At 41.2% G+C, this 19,675-nt stretch overlaps 1 long non-coding RNA gene across 3 annotated transcripts in view; it reads right to left on the bottom strand.

The window, feature by feature from the left end:
* Positions 1–19,381, bottom strand: part of LOC126108694 (uncharacterized) — a 29,427-nt gene extending 10,046 nt beyond the window's left edge. Inside the window, exons 1-3 of one of the 3 annotated variants that reach the window (XR_007523595.1) lie at positions 19,283–19,381; positions 16,479–17,061; positions 11,105–11,238 (exon numbers count right to left, since the gene is read on the bottom strand). This is a non-coding gene — a long non-coding RNA (uncharacterized LOC126108694). Of the gene's footprint in view, positions 1–11,066; positions 11,239–16,478; positions 17,062–17,837; positions 18,054–19,282 lie in introns of those variants that run through there. The other 2 variants (XR_007523594.1, XR_007523593.1) reach the window with 2 other exon arrangements.
* Between the last annotated feature and the right edge of the window lie 294 nt (positions 19,382–19,675).

The following is a 19,675-nucleotide window of genomic DNA, read 5'->3' as shown; positions in this document are numbered from 1 at the left end:
AACAGTGGTTAAAATCCCCTCCAGGCTATCCAGATGTGGTTTTCTGCACTTTTCCTAAATCTGTCGAATCGAGTGCGAGGTCGGTTCCTACGAAAATGACACTGCGTATTTCTTCCAAAAATCCGAGCTCATCTCCAATGAGTTCCTCGTCAACTGAACATTAAATCCTGATCTCCATTTTACTCGAACACGAGAGTGAACCACTGGCCACTCTGATGCTCCTATACCAAATTTCTGTAATGCTTTATTAAAAAAGGATGAGTGGATAACAATACTGGTTGGATTGTTCAAAATTTGGGCACAAGAAATGCCACACTTTGAATCTTACATTACTGACAAAAAATTTGGAAGACACAGGCATGAAATCTCTTCACTCGTTTCTCTATATTAATTAATCTAACTACTGTGCCTGTTTCCTTAAACTGTGGATGTTCTGGTAAATTTCTCCTGTGGAGGTGTTAAAAACTGTAGACATTTCAGCCAACAAACTATGCTTTTTACCTTGTTCCTGTTGTCCAGTAACTGTACATTCCATAACACTGGCCTCTCTCTCTCTCTCTCTCTCTCTCTCTCTCTCTCTCTCTCTCTCTCTCTCTCGTCAATACCCTTGACGTTCGCTTTACCGTGCATATCCACAGTGATGGTAGCATCACTGTACCAACAATGCCAATACATGTTTATAGAGCAGTTAGTTGCAGTGTATAAGTGTTGCAGAGGATAACACACTTGTCTGTCATACATTATATGAATGTGTGGTGCCTGTTCTTTTGGACAAGTCTGAAAGAATAGACAGCACATGGAATCTGCAGCTGTGATACATATTATGTAAACTGAGGGTGGAGGTGAAGATGGAAGACAGGAAATGGAAGGGAAGGGAAGGGAAGAACTATTTATGTCAGCTGCATTGGGCCTTTATGCGGAATCAGCGATGACGTGTGATGTGTGATGCGCTGCGTTTCGCATCCTGGATCTCCTGCTCATTAGGCAGTCACATTAATCACTACACCATCCGGACAAAGTGTTTATCGTACACGTGTGGACTATCTCGGCAGACATACACCCCCAACGAGAGCCTCCAATCCACAGTCCCCGTCCACGTCCTCCGTGCCACTACTTTGAGATTCCCGCAAGGGGCCAAACTTACCGTATTTACTCGAATCTAAACCGCACTTTTTTTCTGGTTTTTGTAATCCAAAAAACCACCTGTGGCTTAGAATTGAGTGAAAAGTAAGTGGAAGTTCTGAAAAATGTTGGTAGGTGCCGCAACAACTAACTTCTGCCGTCGAATATATGTAGCGCTACACAGGCATGCTTTGCAGGCACAGAGATAAATGCTGGCACCAAAACCTCTGTGTCAGTAAATAAATTATAAAAAAAAGGTGTAAGACGATCTTTTTTCTCCGCCCCGAGTTTCGACCACTGCATTTTCATACATTATCCAACGAAGTAAATACAAATTCCGTATTGTTCATCTTCGAATGTAGCGGCATTTCATTTCAATGTACTACGAAAATCCGACTGGCAAGACTGTTTTAGATGTTTGTCAGTATGGCCAACTCTACGTTCTGAATTTTTTCCTACCTGTGAGAAGAGATGGTCGCTAATAGGAACTTTTATGAATTGTGAATCACATGCAAGTATTCTTTTCACCATAAGAATAATACAAATATTAACATTTTGCCATGTATTCTTTCGTGTTTGCTGCTATCTCATTTAAATCCTGTCTGCCTAATAAAGTACGAAACTAAGAGTGAGACAACAGCAAACGCGGAAGAATATACATATCGTGCCATGTTTATATTCGTGTTATTCTTATGCCTAATAGTGATACAGTCAGAAATGAACCACGGCAATTGACTAGATTTTTAAATATAAGATGACTAATTTCTGTGCAGAATGTAATGTACTAAAGAGGCATGTGCAAAGATTTTCAAATGGAGAAAAATTTTCGCTAAACTCTTGTTCAGAACATCATCTTTTCATATGCAGTCTATTATTTGGTTCTTGTTGATCATTATCACAGAAAGCAGCAGTATAAGTAACAACAAATAGCAGGCTCTTGCCATTGTTTCGCTAATGAGACAATTCCTCTCTCTTTTTTTTTTAATTGTAAGAGGCAGTAGCGTGCACAAAAGCAAGCCAAAGCAAGTGGCGACAGGCCGTAAACACTCATTATCAGAATGCGACAAACAATGCATGACACAGTACGATAATGCATTTTCAGCTTAGAGTGGCGTAAACACCTATAACAAAGAGAACGGCACTTATCAGATCATAGAAGAATAAGCAATCGATTCAAACCAGACGAAGCACGTGAAAAAGTACGTGAAAATACTGACGGAGCGCCTGACGCATGGTAATGGCTACTGCTAAGCTTACGACTCGAACCAAACTAATGTAGCTGTATCATCATTCATTCGACCTAAATTGTGTCTCATATTGCAATGGACCAACTTTGTTTCGATTTGGAGGTGCGTCCTAAAACTTTTCTCCCCCCTTGCATTTCGAGTCTCAAATTTCAAGTGCGGCTTAGATTCAGGAATTTTTTTTTTTCCCTTGATTTCGAGTCTCAATTTTCATGAGCAGCTTAGATTCGAGTGCAGCTTAGATTTGAGTGCAGCTTAGATTCGAGTAAATACGGTAATTGTGCATCCGCGCTGTAGGTGGTGGATTAGTTGTCCATTGAGGTGAACGCACCACGCATTCATAAAACTGATTTGCCTCGATGGGCAGTGACTCCACAATCTTCAGTGCGAATGCACATTTACACCCGACCTCTGACGGGAACTTAAAATTAGTGAGCACGAAGGACACGGACGGGGCTGCGGACAGGCGGTGCTAGGTGAGAGTGTGCCGAGATAGTCCGAGTAATTGCAATAATCATTGCGTCCGGGTGGTGCAGTGGTTAACATAGTTGCCTAGTAAGCAGGACATCCCACACTCGAAGCCTGGTCCGGCACACATTTTCATTCGTTGCCACCGATTCCACTCCACTTTCAATTTACATCTCACATACATATTTACATACACTCAACTATCCTCAGTGACAATTTCTTTTGTTTATTTTTGATGATTTAATAGGTTTCTTTACAGAGTCGATTATTCAAGTCTCGAACATTCAAAATAGGCTACCTGGGCGTGCTATTCGTGTAGGACGTAAAGTAGGCGATTTCTTAGCTCAAAAAACACACCGTGGCCACAAATTATGACTCCAAACATGCAGTTTCAGGCTACTTTCATATAATGTGAGCAGGAGTACATCAAAATATATTACAAAGATGTGGAAGTGTAAAAACTGTGACATACGACAAATCCTGGACGTAATACGGCTACTCGACACTCGCTGAGTAATCTCGGCTCTCCCGACAGTGCCGGTACAGTTTTCTTGTCCGATAACTACAGCAAGCAATTCTCGAGAGATGGAAGCTACTGTCTACACGAGATGTCTAAACTCACAATGTAAAACTATCTGAAATTTTGTCCCCACATGGACATGGCAACGAGCTGACTGGACACTGTTTAAATGACAAGTATAACTCATAAAAGCTCTGAAAGTAAAAAAATCGTGTGTATACCTAGCTTATCTGTAACTCCACAAAGATGAGCCACTTTAAGGAGGAGAGTTCCCTCCAGTGGGATCGACTTTTTGAAATAATCTACTATATACGGTGATCTAAATTAAGGTCCGAGGAATCGCACCCAGCAACTGTTCACTTTGGTGGGCCTTCGTTTACAAGTAATAGACCAAAAAGATTTCACTTTCCCGCGAGACTGTATACCTTTAAAAAAATTGTGACAATATAGGGACTTATTACATACTGTAATGGTTAGGGTGCTGACCTCACATGCATAAGGTTGATAATACTAATCTCGCCAGGTGCAATGTAATTTTTTATTTTTACTTCATTATCAATCTGACTTTGAACATTATGTTTATTCAACTGATTGGTTTACACATAGTTTCTTTTATTTTTATTACTTTGTCATATCATTTTAAACAAAATTTTAACTTCAAGTACTCTTAGTTTTTTCTTCCTATCATTCTTCTTCCTCTTGGAATCTTTGTGCATGTGAATCTAATTATTTTTATTTGTCTGTCATAATGTTTTAACATCTGAAAATGCTGATCTGTTGGTTAAAAAATAGAAGATGAAATAATCTATAGTGACTGTGCAATGATGTCAAGAATGAATTTTTTGTTACAAGATGTATATCTTTTTGGATAGTAATCATCACACGAAGATTTAAAAAATAAATTCTAATTACACTGTATAAAATAACATGTATGATGATTTAAACACGAGCAGGGATTACGAGCAAAACAAAATTCAAGTAAGATGAGAAACAGAAATGATGACTGCAATAAATGGAAGAAAACTCATATGACAAAATGGAAGCAATGAAATCAAAGTTAATATGTAACAATAATCAAAGCCACAGGAACAAGAGTTCCAAACGAAAAATGAGAGCAAATTACAAATTTCATACTATGACTAATATGACTTGACAAATTAATAGAAAAAATTACATTTCAACTGATTAACTGAATAAAAACAATGGCCAAAGTCATTTCGATAAAGATTTTTTTTTAAAATTATTAGTGTACCTGACGAGATTGTGGCTGACAATCTTTTCCATGTGAAGTACGTTAAAAATTACGCTGTGCAACCGTTTGTAAATTTTATCATTTTTAAGAATACAGGGCATAGCACAGAATTCCAAACTTTTTTCGTCAATTACTCACAAACGAGGACCCACCACGGTAAATGTCTGCAGACTGTGATTGCTTGGACCTTAGTTTACATCACTGCATACACTGTTTCAAATAGTCGATTCCATTGCTGGAGATCTCTCCTAGTAAGTGCAAATGAGCAATTTCAGTCTGTTAACACACTAGCTCCTGTTTTTTAAACTTCTCACAGGTGAAAAACACCTTACATTTTCCATGTCCTAAAAGTACGAATAGTAGTCATCACAAAATACAATGCTCGTTTGAAATAAGTTGATTATATAAATATGTAGACCGGGTACAAATTACAGAAAGTGATTTAGGAAACACAAGCTGCCTTTGCTCGCTTTAACTCTGTGGAAATGTTTGGGATTAACAGTCAGGGGCACTAGTGGAGACAGGTACAAAACACTACCTACAATTAATAAGGAAGTTGCACAGAGACAATGAGACAGTTGTAAGAACACCAACAGTCAGCACTGACATACATACAACTCCAAATGTTTAGCTGCTTTCACTCACACTATTCAATGTATACATCTAAAATTAAAGAGAAAGAAGTAGAAGTAGTATAATGGCTACAATTGTATACATAAATTTTGAGTGTATTAGCTGCAACAGAAATATTTTTCCTCAATGGAAACCTCATGTATACATTTGTGAATGTTCAATCTTTTCATCAGGTACAAGTGCTCCCATCTGTTGGACATCACTGTAAAAACATCAACTAGTGAATGTAGCAGTTTGCAGCAGCTTTTAACAGCCAGAATTCACTGTACTTGTTGGTCAGTTATACTCTCCAGTATAATCTATTATTATTGTTTTGCACGGTAATTATTTAGTTATCAGAGTACTTATTACAACAGAATATTTCAAAAACAATTATTTTAGTCTATAAAAAGAAGCCAAGTGTACAGAGTGTATAATGGAAATGGGTACATATATCTGTATAAATCTTCCATCTAAAACCATGAAAAAATAGCCCAAGAACATCAGAGCACAAAGAAAAATTTTCCATCCACCAGCAAAATATTCTGGTCTGAATGGGTTAATATGACAACATCACAATGATAGCTTATGGTGAAACCATTCTCTGCACTGGGTAATGCCCGACATAAGGAAAGCTTGCCATCATATTAAGCTGACACAGTACGGGAAATTGGACAGACAGCACCTGGACAGCTGGAGCATAGCTTATCATTCTACTTTCCTTCTCCAATCTGTGAGAGGTGTGCAGGGTTGGAGATAACTGACACTCGCTTCAAGCAATGCCGACAATACGAACCAGAGATTGAAACGTTCGCTTTCCACTTGGAGCAAATGCAGATTTGAAATTGCCCTGCTGAGGTGAAAAACCCAAACATACAAACATATTGTGTAAATGTACTGTCTGACGACAGTCGACAATAACGGATCTACAGCTGCTACAGTTCCGCCACATTTATTATATGCAAATGACAGTGGGAGCCACGTAGAAACACAGTCTGCACAAAGACTTCAGAACGCTGCCGATTTTCAACTACTGAGCCTAAAGGCGATGGAAATTTGATCAAATAAAAACCCTAAGTCGGGCAAGAGCAAACAGTGTAGAACACCACATTCTGTAATAAACTTCATCAACAAAGCTTTCAGCAAAGAAGAGCTGTCAAAATCTTTTGTCTTATGACTACCTTAATGATTGTGAGATAATTTGAGCTGAGAGGAAGAGAAGAATCAATTTTTCATATATATATATATATAATAGAGGGAAACATTCCACGTGGGAAAAATATATTTAAAAAGAAAGATGATGAGACTTACCAAACAAAAGCGCTGGCAGGTCGATAGACACACAAACAAACACAAACATACACACAAAATTCTAGCTTTCGCAACCAACGGTTGCCTCGTCAGGAAAGAGGGAAGGAGAGGGAAAGACAAAAGGATATGGGTTTTAAGGGAGAGGGTAAGGAGTCATTCCAATCCCGGGAGCGGAAAGACTTACCTTAGGGGGAAAAAAGGACAGGTATACACTCGCACACACACACATATCCATCCACACATACACAGACACAAGCAGACATTGTCTGCTTGTGTCTGTGTATGTGTGGATGGATATGTGTGTGTGTGCGAGTGTATACCTGTCCTTTTTTCCCCCTAAGGTAAGTCTTTCCGCTCCCGGGATTGGAATGACTCCTTACCCTCTCCCTTAAAACCCATATCCTTTTGTCTTTCCCTCTCCTTCCCTCTTTCCTGACGAGGCAACCGTTGGTTGCGAAAGCTAGAATTTTGTGTGTATGTTTGTGTGTCTATCGACCTGCCAGCGCTTTTGTTTGGTAAGTCTCATCATCTTTCTTTAAGACGATGTGACTTACCAAATGAAAGTGCTGGCAGGTCGACAGACACACAAACGAACACAAACATACACACAGAATTTTGTGTGTATGTTTGTGTTCGTTTGTGTGTCTGTCGACCTGCCAGCACTTTCATTTGGTAAGTCACATCATCTTTGTTTTTAGGTATATTTTTCCTTCGTGGAATGTTTCCTTCTATTATAACTATATATATATATATATATATATATATATATATATATATATATATATATATATATATATATATATAGACACACACACACACACACACACACACACACACACACACACACACACACACTGTCTGCCTGTGTCCATTCATGCGAATGCACAGTTTGTTGCTGGTCATTCCCACATATATAAAAAGAAAGATGATGAGACTTACCAAACAAAAGCGCTGGCAGGTCGATAGACACACAAACATACACACAAAATTCAAGCTTTCGCAACCAACGGTTGCCTCATCAGGAAAGAGGGAAGGAGAAGGAAAGACGAAAGGATTTGGGTTTTAAGGGAGAGGGTAAGGAGTCATTCCAATCCCGGGAGCAGAAAGACTTACCTTATGGGGAAAAAAGGACAGGTAAACACTCGCCCACACACACATATCCATCCGCATATACACAGACACAAGCAGACATTTGTAAAGGCAAAGAGTTTGGGCAGAGATGTCAGTCGAGGCGGAAGTACAGAGGCAAAGATGATGTTGAAAGACAGGTGAGGTACGAGCGGCGGCAAATTGAAATTAGTGGAGATTGAGGCCTGGTGGATAGCGAGAAGAGAGGATATGCTAAAGGGCAAGTTCCCATCTCCAGAGTTCTGACAGGTTGGTGTTAGTGGGAAGTATCCAGATAACCCGGACGGTGTAACACTGTGCCAAGATGTGCTGGCCGTGCACCAAGGCATGTTTAGCCACAGGGTGATCCTCATTACCAACAAACACTGTCTGCCTGTGTCCATTCATGCAAATGGACAGTTTGTTGCTGGTCATTCCCACATAGAACGCTTCACAGTGTAGGCAGGTCAGTCGGTAAATCACATGGGTGCTTTCACACGTGGCTCTGCCTTTGATCGTGTACACCTTCCGGGTTACAGGACTGGAGTAGGTGGTGGTGGGAGGGTGCATGGGGACAGGTTTTACACCGGGGGCGGTTACAAGGGTAGGAGCCAGAGAGTAGGGAAGGTGGTTTGGGGATTTCATAGGGATGAACTAAGAGGTTACGGAGGTTAGGTGGACGGCGGAAAGACACTCTAGGTGGAGTGGGGAGGATTTCATGAAGGATGGATCTCATTTCAGGGCAGGATTTGAGGAAGTCGTATCCCTGTTGGAGAGCTACATTCAGAATCTGATCCAGTCCCCAAAAGTATCCTGTCACAAGTGGGGCACTTTTGGGGTGGTTCTGTGGAAGGTTCCGGGTTTGAGGAGATGAGGAAGTGGCTCTGGTTATTTGCTTCTCTACCAGGTCAGGAGGGTAGTTACAGGATGCAAAAGCTGTTTTCAGGTTGTTGGTGTAATGGTTCAAGGATTCCGGACTGGAGCAGATTCGTTTGCCACGAAGACCTAGGCTGTAGGGAAGGGACCGTTTGATGTGGAATGGGTGGCAGCTGTCATAATGGAGGTACTGTTGCTTGTTGGTGGATTTGATGTGGACGGACGTGTGAAGCTGGCCATTGGACAGGTGGAGGTCAACGTCAAGGAAAGTGGCATGGGATTTAGAGTAGGACCAGGTGAATCTGATGGAACCAAAGGAGTTGAGGTTGGAGAGGAAATTCTGGAGTTCTTCTTTACTGTGAGTCCAGATCATGAAAATGTCATCAATAAATCTGTACCAAACTTTGGGTTGGCAGGCCTGGGTAACCAAGAAGGCTTCCTCTAAGCGACCCATGAATAGGTTGGAGTACGAGGGGACATCCTGGTACCCATGGCTGTTCCCTTTAATTGTTGGTATGTCTGGCCTTCGAAAGTGAAGAAGTTGTGGGTCAGGATGAAGCTGGCTAAGGTAATGAGGAAAGAGGTTTTAGGTAGGGTGGCAGGTGATCGGCGTGAAAGGAAGTGCTCCATTGCAGCGAGGTCCTGGGCATGCGGAATATTTGTGTAAAACGAAGTGGCATCAATGGTTACAAGGATGGTTTCCGGGGGTAACAGACTGGGTAGGGATTCCAGGCGTTCGAGAAAGTGGTTGATGTCTTTGATGAAGGATGGGAGACTGCATGTAATGGGTTGAAGGTGTTGATCTACGTAGGCAGAGATGCGTTCTGTGGGGGCTTGGTAACCAGCTACAATGGGACGGCCGGGATGATTGGGTTTGTGAATTTTAGGAAGAAGGTAGAAGGTAGGGGTGCGGGGTGTTGGTGGGGTCAGGAGGTTGATGAAGTCAGGTGAAAGGTTTTGTAGGGGGCGTAAGGTTCTGAGGATTCCTTGAAGCTCCGCCTGGACATCAGGAATGGGATTACCTTGGCAAACTTTGTAAGTAGTGTTGTCTGAAAGCTGACGCAGACCCTCAGCCACATACTCCCGATGATCAAGTACCACAGTCCTGGGACCCTTGTCCGCCGGAAGAATGACGATGGATTGGTCAGCCTTCAGATCACGGATAGCCTGGGCTTCAGCAGTGGTGATGTTGGGAGTAGGATTAAGGTTTTTTAAGAAGGATTGAGAGGCAAGGCTGGAAGTCAGAAATTCCTGGAAGGTTAGGAGAGGGTGATTTTGAGGAAGAGGAGGTGGGTCCCGCTGTGACGGAGGACGGAACTGTTCCAGGCATGGTTCAATTTGGATAGTGTCATGGGGAGTTCGATCATTAGGAGTAGGATTAGGATCATTTTTCTTCGTGGCAAAGTGATATTTCCAACAGAGAGTACGGGTGTAGGACAGTAAATCTTTGACGAGGGCTGTTTGGTTAAATCTGGGAGTGGGGCTGAAGGTGAGGCCTTTGGATAGACAGAGGTTTCGGATTGGGCATCCCTATGAAATCCCCAAACTACCTTCCCTACCCACTGGCTCCCACCCTTGTAACCGCCCCCCGGTGTAAAACCTGTCCCATGCACCCTCCCACCACCACCTACTCCAGTCCTGTAACCCGGAAGGTATACACGATCAAAGGCAGAGCCACGTGTGAAAGCACCCACGTGATTTACCAACTGACCTGCCTACACTGTGAAGCGTTCTATGTGGGAATGACCAGCAACAAACTGTCCATTCGCATGAATGGACACAGGCAGACAGTGTTTGTTGGTAATGAGGATCACCCTGTGACTAAACATGCCTTGGTGCACGGCCAGCACATCTTGGGACAGTGTTACACCGTCCGGGTTATCTGGATACTTCCCACTAACACCAACCTGTCAGAACTCCGGAGATGGGAACTTGCCCTTCAGCATATCCTCTCTTCTCGCTATCCGCCAGGCCTCAATCTCCGCTAATTTTTAATTTCAATTTGCCGCCGCTCATACCTCACCTGTCTTTCAACATCACCTTTGCCTCTGTACTTCCGCCTCGACTGACATCTCTGCCCAAACTCTTTGCCTTTACAAATGTCTGCTTGTGTCTGTGTATGTGTGGATGGATATGTGTGTGTGTGTGCGCGAGTGTATACCTGTCCTTTTTTCCCCGTAAGGTAAGTCTTTCCACTCCCGGGATTGGAATGACTCCTTACCCTCTCCCTTAAAACCCACATCCTTTCGTCTTTCCCTCTCCTTCCCTCTTTCCTGACGAAGCAACCGTTGGTTGCGAAAGCTAGAATTTTGAGTGTATGTTTGTGTGTCTATCGACGTGCCAGTGCTTTCGTTTGGTAAGTCACATCATCTTTGTTTTTAGATATATTTTTCCCACGTGGAATGTTTCCCTCTATTATATATAAAAGGTTATACCACCAGATACAAGACTTCTTAGAATGCATCACATTTTTAACTCTTGTTTGCTTTCAAACAATAAAGTCTCAACTCACAGAATATCAAAATCAGATTATGTTCGACAAATGAAATCTTACCAAATTGAAAACGTAAAACGTCCTCGGCCAAAACTTACATTACTGCATGTGAAACAGCTCCAGATTTAAAATCCCTCATCTGCACATTCGGTAACAATCAGTTAGCCTGACATACGGATGTATGGTTACGAAAACTTTGTGACCAGTACAATTTTCCACCATTACAGACAACCTGAAAGTAATGAAAAATAACATGTAAGAACAAAATTGTTAGCTACGGATGTTATCTTGTCATGCATTAAGGCAAGTAAAAATAAAAAATTTGAGGGGAGAGAAATTTTTCAACCCTCAAACCAATTTTACAGGCAATACGTAAGGCCAAGACATTCACACATATGAACATAGCAAAAATATTAGGTTTAGTTTTTGGTTCATTATTTTGTTAACAAATATTATAAAAGCTTCAAAGCTTTTTCTTACATGTTGTAATTATCTGATAATTTCCTATAACTTTTCTTTAAAAAAGATTTTCCAGTTCTTTTGCATTTGAATACTGCAACATTTTGGACCAGAGAGAGAGAGTGCAAGGGTGTGTGTGTGTGTGTGTGTGTGTGTGTGTGTGTGTGTGTGTGTGTGTGTGTGTGTGTGTAATGGCAAGGGTATTATTTTAGAGAGATTCTTGAGTTGCAGAGTCAGAAACCGTGACATTTTAATCTTTTTGTCAGTCATCCTTTATGTCAGTTATTGTGCATCCCACATTTTACACAACTTCCCTGGAATGTTTTACAATATTACATTGTGGTGTTGACTAAGTTTAATTTAGGGCAGTCCTTGTCAATCTTTCTACTCCTAGCATTAGTAGAACACTACGAAAACACAACCAGTCAGCAAACAAGATTGCTTACAAAACATTCATGTGACCCAACACGGAATATTGCTCACAGAACTAACGTGCAATAACAAACACATGCAAATAAGTGCACAATGAATGGTGAAAGGTTTGTTAAACACACAGAGTGTGTCACTGAGATGGTGGAAAAAAAGTTAACTGGCAGAAGCCCAAAGATAGATGCAGACTAACCCGTAAAAGACTACTAAATCTGAAGAACTCACTTTCAGTGAGGAATTTAAGAATAGCCTTCAACACTCCACATATTGCTCCCACAGAGGTAATGACAGAATGAGGCCACTCACAAGTTTTCCCCTGCTCCATACGTGAACAGATCAGAAGCTCTCAATAATTGGTGGAATTGGTAGTACCCTCTGCCATGCACTTCACAGTTATTTGCAGAGTTGAAATGTAGCTGTAGCGTTCATTGTTTCTCTTGACTGACAACAACCTTAGCAACACTTGCCTACAGAAGGATACATTGGCATAGAACCCTAGCAATTCTTGTGTGATTGCTCCAATATTATCACAAACAGAAAGGGCCCTATACAAAACCTAAAAGTAGATTACTAATACCTTTTCAGTTTAAAGCAGGTAATAAACTACAATGCGTCTTTTGCCACAAATTCTGCTTTGTGCAAATACAGCAAACAACCACTCAATTATCATCAACTCCACTTGTTAGAGTGCACCCATGGTGCAATATAAGAATTATGCAGAGAGTGTTACCAACACACCAATTTGTGCGTAATGAAATGTGCAAGTTAGAATGAAGGTAAACCATCACTCTTCAATAACTAAAATTTAATGAACCCATGAACTCTGTGTTTATAAGAAATCCCTATTAGCAACACATATTGTATAATCGTAACTACACTCCTGGAAATGGAAAAAAGAACACATTGACACCGGTGTGTCAGACCCACCATACTTGCTCCGGACACTGCGAGAGGGCTGTACAAGCAATGATCACACGCACGGCACAGCGGACACACCAGGAACCGCGGTGTTGGCCGTCGAATGGCGCTAGCTGCGCAGCATTTGTGCACCGCCGCCGTCAGTGTCAGCCAGTTTGCCGTGGCATACGGAGCTCCATCGCAGTCTTTAACACTGGTAGCATGCCGCGACAGCGTGGACGTGAACCGTATGTGCAGTTGACGGACTTTGAGCGAGGGCGTATAGTGGGCATGCGGGAGGCCGGGTGGACGTACCGCCGAATTGCTAAACACGTGGGGCGTGAGGTCTCCACAGTACCTTGATGTTGTCGCCAGTGGTCGGCGGAAGGTGCACGTGCCCGTCGACCTGGGACCGGACCGCAGCGACGCACGGATGCACGCCAAGACCGTAGGATCCTACGCAGTGCCGTAGGGGACCGCACCGCCACTTCCCAGCAAATTAGGGACACTGTTGCTCCTGGGGTATCGGCGAGGACCATTCGCAATCGTCTCCATGAAGCTGGGCTACGGTCCCGCACACCGTTAGGCCGTCTTCCGCTCACGCCCCAACATCGTGCAGCCCGCCTCCAGTGGTGTCGCGACAGGCGTGAATGGAGGGACGAATGGAGACGTGTCGTCTTCAGCGATGAGAGTCGCTTCTGCCTTGGTGCCAATGATGGTCGTATGCGTGTTTGGCGCCGTGCAGGTGAGCGCCACAATCAGGACTGCATACGACCGAGGCACACAGGGCCAACACCCGGCATCATGGTGTGGGGAGCGATCTACACTGGCCATACACCACTGGTGATCGTCGAGGGGACACTGAATAGTGCACGGTACATCCAAACAGTCATCGAACCCATCGTTCTACCATTCCTAGACCGGCAAGGGAACTTGCTTTTCCAACAGGACAATGCACGTCCGCATGTATCCCGTGCCACCCAACGTGCTCTAGAAGGTGTAAATCAACTACCCTGGCCAGCAAGATCTCCGGATCTGTCCCCCATTGAGCATGTTTGGGACTGGATGAAGCGTCGTCTCACGCGGTCTGCACGTCCAGCACGAACGCTGGTCCAACTGAGGCGCCAGGTGGAAATGGCATGGCAAACCGTTCCACAGGACTACATCCAGCATCTCTACGATCGTCTCCATGGGAGAATAGCAGCCTGCATTGCTGCGAAAGGTGGATATACACTGTACTAGTGGCGACATTGTGCATGCTCTGTTGCCTGTGTCTATGTGCCTATGGTTCTGTCAGTGTGATCATGTGATGTATCTGACCACAGGAATGTGTCAATAAAGTTTCCCCTTCCTGGGACAATGAATTCACGGTGTTCTTATTTCAATTTCCAGGAGTGTATCATCCAACAACCAATCACAAGTTCCAAACATGTGCCAATGATACAAGCAGAAAACTTCCACTTGATGGAAATCTGCCACAATATAGCTCACACACTTTGCAGAAAGTTCGGGATTACAGACGTATCAAATTCCGCCCGTCTGCTTTGACTCACGACATCATCAATATGGCACATATGGCTATTCTAAGCCTCTCCAATATGGTGCCTATGACATCACTACATAAAAATATGGCAAGAAACACGAAAATACGTATCAGTAAAATAACATCTCCCTCCAAAAATATATTGAAACTAATGGGACAACCAAGGAATATTGGGGGGTTTAGGGTGGCAACAAGCTAAGTATAATAGTAAAAAAATGCACCCTGATCCCAAAACACACAACATGACAAAAAAAAAAAATTAAAACATTTGACTACACCAACAAAATCTACAGAAATCTGCCACTCCCCTTCACCTACACAGGTCAACCTCATGATACCAAAACACCAATGCCTCAACTAAAACTACTAAAATTGAAATTGGACATTTCCCTTGACTTATATAGGTCAACCACAGGTGACAATACCAAAACAACTAGGCCTACAACTACGAGAAATAAAACCAAAACCACAATAAGTCAAAAAGCCAAAAATCAAACATTCCAACATAAATTAAAACATATTCAGTACACCATAAATACACAAAACCTCACAACTCGAGAAGAATAGACCCAAAAATACAATTACTTACCACCAAGAAATTTCTTCATTGCAAACTAGGTCGGACACACACACACACACACACACACACACACACACACACACACACACACACACACACAAAAACCACAAGAGGGTACCATCAAACGCAACAATACGACATCTACAGGGGGAACCAACTCAAAGTCCACAGCACAATGACACCACACACCATAACACCATTATGCTGCAGGTCACAGCAGATGGGTGGAATCTGACACTTGACCAACACAACTTGCCTCTTCAACTCAACTCGTGTATCAGCAGACCATTCTATTAGCGTAAGTTAAACTTAGGCCTACGCCGGTATAATTCTGGGTAAAAAAAAGTGACACACATGATTACAGTACATTGCCACAATCAACTCTTAAACTCCAGAATATTTCAGTAAACAGCATTTATCATTGATTGACTTTCTGCTCAGAATCAGTCTGCTGAATATAGTTCAGGACTGGTATGTAGTATCAGACTGAAGACAAACCTAAAACACTGTCGCCATACCAACAAAATATAACAATTTTAAAATGGTTATGGTGCACTTATTGTGTCAGGAATTTTTGCTTTGTGTGATACAGTTGACAACTGTTTGTACAGTGTGTGATTGGAAAAGCGAACATGATAAATGAGTCTATGATTGGACAATATGGCAGAACCAATGAGAAAACTTCATTTGATAAATGCCTTGATGTGAAGTGTGTGAAATTAAGTGATGTCACTATGGAATAAATTCTGCACAATGTCACAGCAAAGATAATATCAGTGAAACTGAAATTGTTCTCTAAGGTTACTGTGTAATCACAACCTCGGAAACCAGGACATTTCGAAAATACACCACAAAGTTTTTGAAAAGATCACTGGACTAATCTACAAGCCACTCCATCATCACAGCCTCTTATCTTCCAGTTGCATTTGTTGGCTTCACCAACTAACAACCAAACTGTTACATTTCAATTTAACCAACACGTTGTGCTATGCTACAGATCAGTCTCTTACCACCGCTGGTTTGCTTACAATCCCATTTGTTGGCAGCAGCAAACTTTAACACTGAAATACAAAATAGTATTCCCAGGAATCCAGTCATATTCCGAGAAACATACAAGGAGTGAATATGAAAACAAGTACCTACTTTATAATCAACGAAAGTGAGATCATTAATCTTCAGTCTCGCTCTTTACATGTCCAAAACTAAAGTCAACATCTGTGTTTTCTGCTGAAACATTTCATTTGATTCAAAGATTCTCACCGGCTACTCTATCATATGATGACTACAGCAAAGGGAAACAAACTGTGGAACAGCAGCACACAGCGGAAGTGCCATCAACATCAAAAGTGCACTTTAACCATATTACAGCCCTGAGTTCCTTAATTTCTACATCTTTATTGTTCATTATAGGAAAACTGAATATCTGGAAGATACCTTCCTGAGTCACATAACAAAATGGTATCAAAGAAACATATAACAGAAAGTAACATTTTAAAAAAATCAGATAAAACAGAGCAATACAATGAAATATACTGACTCCAGAAGATGAACTATCACAGCTTACCTTATGGGAAAGAGTAATCAAAATTTGGTGAGCAGTACTGTGACTAGTTTAATGCTGCAGAACATGATTTCATCTTTGGCTAGCAGTTAATCAAAACAATTGTGCTGCACCTATTCCATTCTTGACATGTAACATACTGAAGTCACAGAATGTTGACAATCATCTTCTGTATATGCATCTGTCCTGTCTACTGCTGGGCTCCCATTCTTTCCACATCACAGTAAAGAAATCACAAATTTGATATTTCATTTGACCACCTATCCTCGAGTAGATCATGATGTAATACACTCTTCAGGGGTTTGAATTTGTCACAAGTGGAAGAATGTAAACAATGTCACATAGTTTCTCAGTCTGGTCACATGACACTGTTTTACTGCTACACAGCTGCCATGACTGTCTAGCAGATGAGAAAAACTGCAATGCAGACATAACATTTCCCAAATGATCCAATAATACTGTCATTGTACCGTCCATTTTCAAGAATGTAAGGGCCAGTACTTGTGCAGAAGGGCTATAGTAATACACTCATTCTTGACCTTGACAGTACCTCAACTGGTTCGGTTCATCAGTTCACAGCTGCCACCTGAAAAATAGAGACTCTATAAAAGTTGTTTTTTTTTTTTTTTTTTTTTTAAATTCTCACTGGTATCCAAGTATCCATACATACAATACTCTCCAGAGAAATATTGTTGCTAAAGAACGCATACATAGCACAAGAAATAAATAAAACCATACGAAAATAAGTCAGAATGATGAAATATTTGTAATGTTACGAGGACTGGCACGACGCCAACAACCAACAAGATAATAAAAACATTTATTAAGTACATAGATTAGATTAGGTTTACTTTCCCTCCAATTGATCCGTACAGAGGAGGTCCTTCAGGATGTAGAACATTTCAGAAAAATAATACATGGCAAATATTTACAGCTAAGACAAACTACTGTGCCTTCCAAGTGAAAAAAAGTGAATTTATTATGGAAAGAAACTTAAAATTTGGGCACGAAAACAGAAAAAAAGCTGGTGGGCGTGGTCCTTTTTTTGTTTTTTAAAGGAAATAACATTAACGGAAGAGAAAGCAACAAACTGGAAGAAAATACGAATTACACGTGATTCCCGGCTATCCATACCGTTAGATATTAAGAAAAATGCGTGGAAGTATCATGTTTGCCCTCTCCAAATTCATTTACATCTCCTCTAATTTTACTAAGTTTGTAAGAATCGTACATTTATTTTTTAAGCCACTACATTAAAACACAAATCGGCGAAATGTTAAAAAAATCTTCATTTTCTCAGTGTTCATTAAAAAGTTCAGTACAGAACCAGATACATAGCTGCATGGCAAAACATCCACTCACCATAACTTATTGCCAAACAACAACAACTTGAAAACCGGTAAATACGTTTTACACAAACTCAAGTTTTTTTAGTGCAACAGTTTTGTGCATGGTTAAGCCAAAGATGTTCCATGAACTGACTGAAATCAAAACTTTCTTTTTTAAACAATCATGTTTAAAAGATATGTAGGTGAATATTATTAAAACGTCAAATGTCTATACCCTGTTCGTCATAAGAAATAGAATAAACCTGATATATGCATTACCCCATGTATTCTTCCGCGTTTGCTTGAATGTCATTGGATTTCGTTTCACGTGGAGCGGCACTGCAGCAGCCAAGCTGTATCCAGTACTGAGTACAGTCAAGTACGGTCATAAGGATACGTTTCATGCTGTGTTACACGTACACTACATATACTGAGAGATAATACGGGGCAACAGCTTTACCGGCGCAGTAAACTTGTGCAGCACTAGTCAACCAATGGTTCGACTAGCCTGCAGTGATGTGAGCAGCAATTTAGTTATTTGCGCGGAGGAACTTGCCGCGCGATTAGGTGACCAGACTGAAAGCATAAAATGCACTCGAACTCACCTGACAGAGTATCTGATTACAAACAAGAGTGATGAAAATTCCTAACTTAAACACAGAGCAATTTTTCTGAGCGATCTGTGTGTAATCCAAAGGCATACGTTACTGCAGGGATTTCACCGTCCTATGTTGAATACTGAAGGTATTAATGTCAATCGTCTGGTATTCTCTTAGCTCATTCCTTATCTGAATACTACATTTCAGTTCTGGAAGTGTCACCTGCTACGTTGATAACGAGCCTCTCAACAACAGAATCCATAACCCCCCCCCCCCCCATTTTTTCTGATTTTATGACGTGCCGTTCTATATCCCGCCAGCGCTCGGCAGTGACATGTGAAAAAGCTGCTTGCGTTAGTTCCTTGCCAGATCAGTTCTGTTGCGTTCATATTGTAATGGTACAATAGCAAATGTAAAAAAAGCAGTATTATACGATGTGGTCGGTGCTGTGAAACTCATTGTTTTTCCGTGTTTCTTTGATATTTATCCACCTGTGTGTTATCAAACGATGGACATAGTCCAAATAAAGAGGATTTAGTTTTTCATTTTTGCCTTAAAAATTAATTTGTTGTTATCTTAATTTAAAAAAAAAATTATGAAAATTCTTTCATAAAATATCGATAATTAAGAATTTGTATTTGAAGTGAAAACAGGAATTTCGCGCCCAAGATGCAATTAGAAACAAGAAGACATGCATTATTCATAAAAAATGATGAGTTTTATAATTAAGAGATATAGGTATCTAAAAATAAAACGAGAAAAAAATGATACGGGTAGATTTCAACCACCGAACCATTAACTGTATTTGGTGTACAATCCATTACGCTACTGACTGCCCTAAACGTACGATTTAGCTTTGTGAATCAACTGTATTACCCACATTCGCTGGTAAAACTTCAAAGCCGATTATATCCGTAAATATATGAAAAACATCAAGAGCAGCCTATTTCTCGGCACTTTTTAACCGTACTCCTCACGCGTGTTTCTCTACTGAACAGAAAACAGCCTCAGCCATTTTCGTACTGCACTGCGCATTCACAGCGTGTCAATCAGTGCACACAGACGCTGGGTCTGTACGCGTTTTTTGAAATAAAAGCTACATAGCTAAAGCGTGATTAAGAAAAACGTTGATGGCTGCTGATACATTTGAGTGCCTTAAAGTTTCAGTTCACGTAACACTGTAATAATATATTTAACACTACTTCCAACAGCGGAACAACACCAGTGTTCGTGTGCTACGGCTTCTGACCAATCATCGCGTTTGTCTTTGATT

Source organism: Schistocerca cancellata, chromosome 11 (assembly GCF_023864275.1).
Source record: "Schistocerca cancellata isolate TAMUIC-IGC-003103 chromosome 11, iqSchCanc2.1, whole genome shotgun sequence".
NCBI lineage: Eukaryota > Metazoa > Arthropoda > Insecta > Orthoptera > Acrididae > Schistocerca > Schistocerca cancellata.
Note: the sequence above shows the minus strand (reverse complement) of the source record. Positions and strands in the feature narration are given on the sequence as shown.